This window comes from Octopus bimaculoides, chromosome 4 (assembly GCF_001194135.2).
Source record: "Octopus bimaculoides isolate UCB-OBI-ISO-001 chromosome 4, ASM119413v2, whole genome shotgun sequence".
In the NCBI taxonomy this organism is placed as follows: Eukaryota; Metazoa; Mollusca; class Cephalopoda; order Octopoda; family Octopodidae; genus Octopus; species Octopus bimaculoides.
The window spans coordinates 19,177,766-19,181,078 of record NC_068984.1 but is presented as its reverse complement, the minus strand read 5'-3'; the positions used below and the strand labels follow the sequence as shown (position 1 = coordinate 19,181,078).

General features: G+C 36.6%; 1 protein-coding gene across 9 annotated transcripts in view; it reads left to right on the top strand.

Moving 5' to 3' along the window:
• Positions 1–3,313, top strand: part of LOC106881484 (nesprin-1) — an 811,219-nt gene that overhangs the window by 796,974 nt on the left and 10,932 nt on the right. The window lies entirely within an intron of this gene.

Genomic DNA, 3,313 nt, shown 5'->3' with positions numbered 1-3,313 from the left:
ATATATATATATATATATATACAAGTATGTATGTATGTATACATGTAATATGTACATGTATAAGCATCTGAATGTATTTAATTTAATATGTACTAGTATTAACTATCACCTTATTAAATTAACTCTCTGAATCTGCAATATATCCCAGAATGGTACCTATATTCTTGCACATTTCTTCAACACATTTATATACTTATATTCTAGATTACTCTTTCCAGTTAGTTCTCAAATTCCGCATTAATTTCAACTAAATGTCATAATAATTTACTATTAATATAAAAAACAAAAAATTGGGGAATTTATCACCACATCACTACTACTGTTGCTACTACTACTACTACTATTATTACTACTACTACTACTGCTACCACTACCACTACCACTTCTATGTCTCTTCAAGTATATAATATGTCTATAGCTGTAAACATATTAAGTCTTTGTAATCAGCATAGATGTTACGTATTTATCTACCACCTTCTATAGCATTTTAATATCTGAAAACTACACACACACACACACACACACACACACACACACACACACACACACACACACACGTATAACGCGTCTCTCTTCATAAATTTTTACTTTGCTATGTGTGGAATCTATATTTACTTTTCTCTTTTACTTCTCTATACTTTTGCTTGTCCCTCCATCATACTTTAGCCTTTCAACACCTGGCATACAGCCACCCACCTCAATGTTGCCCTCCAAAATACTTCCTTTTAGTAGAAGGAGCCTTTTTTTTTCCATTTCCTTTTTTCTCCATTCTTCTTCTGTTTTGTAACTTACATGGCAACCTCACTAGTGCCAGTGGCATGAAGAATGCACCCAGGGCACTCTGTAAAATGGTTGGCATTATGAAAGAGTATTCAGCCATAGAAAACATGTCAAAGATGACATTAGAACTTAACACAGCCCTGCAGCTCACCGGTTCCCTAGCGAACCATCCTACGCATGTCAGGATGGAACGAAGACCTTAAATAATAATGGTGTTTTATTGTTCACCCTAAATATTATGTGCTTGCGTTTGTATCTCTATCTGTATGCATACACACATGCACAGACACATGCACACACATTCTATATGATAACAGCTTATATATATGTTGGTTGGTTGGTTGGTTAGTTGGTTGGTCTGTTGGTTAATTTCTCCAGCCACACTTCACATCGTGTAGAGGGAAGGAGTAAAAGAGAGAGAGGGGTACAAAGAGAGTTAACATAAGAAATTAAAGTCAATGGAGAAACATTGGAATTGATTAGCAGTGGCAATGGGATGGCAAAGATGATAAAAGGTTATGTAATCGATGGATGTGCAATAACGCATGTACAATGTTATCAATGTGGAGAAATATGACTGCTTTAAGGTTCCCTCTATGCCTGTGCTTAACACTCACAGTATTCCCCTTCTCTTCCCCTCTCACTCTTTGCACTCTCATGAACTCCATGCTCACTCACCCTGCCAATCCTCTGTACCTTTCCATTTATATTCACCAAGAAACATAGTCAGTAGTTAGAACATCAGGTTCACAATCATGAGGTAGTGAGTTCAATTCCCAGACTGAGCTGTGTGTTGTGTTCTTGAGCAAGACACTTTATTTCATGTTGCTCCAGTTCCATCTGCTGTAGAAATGAGTTGCAGCATTGCTGGTGCCAAGCTGTATCATCCTTTGCCTTTCCCTTGGATAACATCAGTGGCATGGAGAGTGGAGGCTGGTATGCATGGGCAACTGCTGGTCTTCTATAAACAACCTTGCCTGGACTTGTGCCTTGGAGGGAAACTTTCTGGGTGCAATCCCATGGTCATTCATGACTGAAGGGGGTCTTGCCCCTTTACTTTTACTTGTCCCTTGAGGGTATGCTCTGACACATCACTACTATCTCTCTCCCCAACTGGGGTAACCATATATCTCCTCTACAGAAAGACACCTGTTTCTGTCCCTCTATCATAGTTTAAGCACTCATCACCTGGCACAAAGTCACCTCCCTCAATGCCACACCCCCTTCCTGTTGAGGGAGTCTTTGTCTTGCAAGTTACTTGGTGGACCTCATCTGTGCTGATGCCACATAAAAATTACCCAGTACACTTTATACAGTGGTTGACATTAGGAAGGGCATCCAGCTGTAGAAACCGTGCCAAAGCAGACAACAGAGCTTAGCACTGTCCTCTGGTTTGCCAGCTCCAGTCAAACCATCCAATCCATACCAGCATGACAAATGGTTGTTAAATGCTGATGATGACTAAAAAGCATAAGCTGGATGGAATCATCATCATCATCATCATCGTCGTCGTCGTTTAGCGTCCGCTTTCCATGCTAGCATGGGTTGGACGATTTGACTGAGGACTGGTGAAACCCGATGGCTACACCAGGCTCCAATCTGATTTGGCAGAGTTTCTACAGCTGGATGGAAATAATATTTTAAAAATATGACAATAAACCACTGTACGAAATTAGCTTCTGTCTCATTAAAATAACCTATTTGTTTCCTTGGTTTTTTTTTCTTTTCTTTTTCAAAACACAGTACTAGGACACTGAGTTACAAAAGTTTGGGAACAGTTTGCAAGAAATAGCAGTCAAAAATTTTGCTCAGATTGCACTCTGCTATCTTAAAAGAAAAGAAGAACACATTAGATAATGTAGTCCTAGATAAACAAAAAAAAAATTAAAAGGTCATAGTAAGATTCCCTTTCATCATAGATCTGCTCAATCATGGTTGATCTGAGGGTTAAACAACAACAAAATTTTTCCTATTTAATTTCACTATCTATCTTACATAAGTTTTTTATAGTGAAATTTCTATGGATTTATAGAACCCTTGATGCCAATATATACTTTTAATAGATTAGCATTCCTTCATTTCTTTGCTATCTCTCTACTGATCTCTCTATCTATACGTATGCATACGTGTATGCATGTATGTATTTGTGTATGTGTATAAACGAATGAATATGTAGTTGTTTTTTTTTTCCCCCTCATATAACACATCTCTATGCCACACTGAATAAGCCCGTCCTTTTTTATTCTTTTTTCATAAGTGCTTTCTCTCTCCTTTTCTTTATATGCATACACACACACATGTGTGTGTGTGTGTGTGTGTGTGCGCACATATAATCTGAGCAAGCTTAATGCAATGTTTTATATATATATTTATAGATACAGATGTGTGTATATATATATACATATATATATATATATATATATCTGTGTTTGTATATATGTATGTATATATGGATGGATATATAGATATATGTATGTATATATATGTAAATATATGTGTAATTATATACATATAAATATATATATATATATAT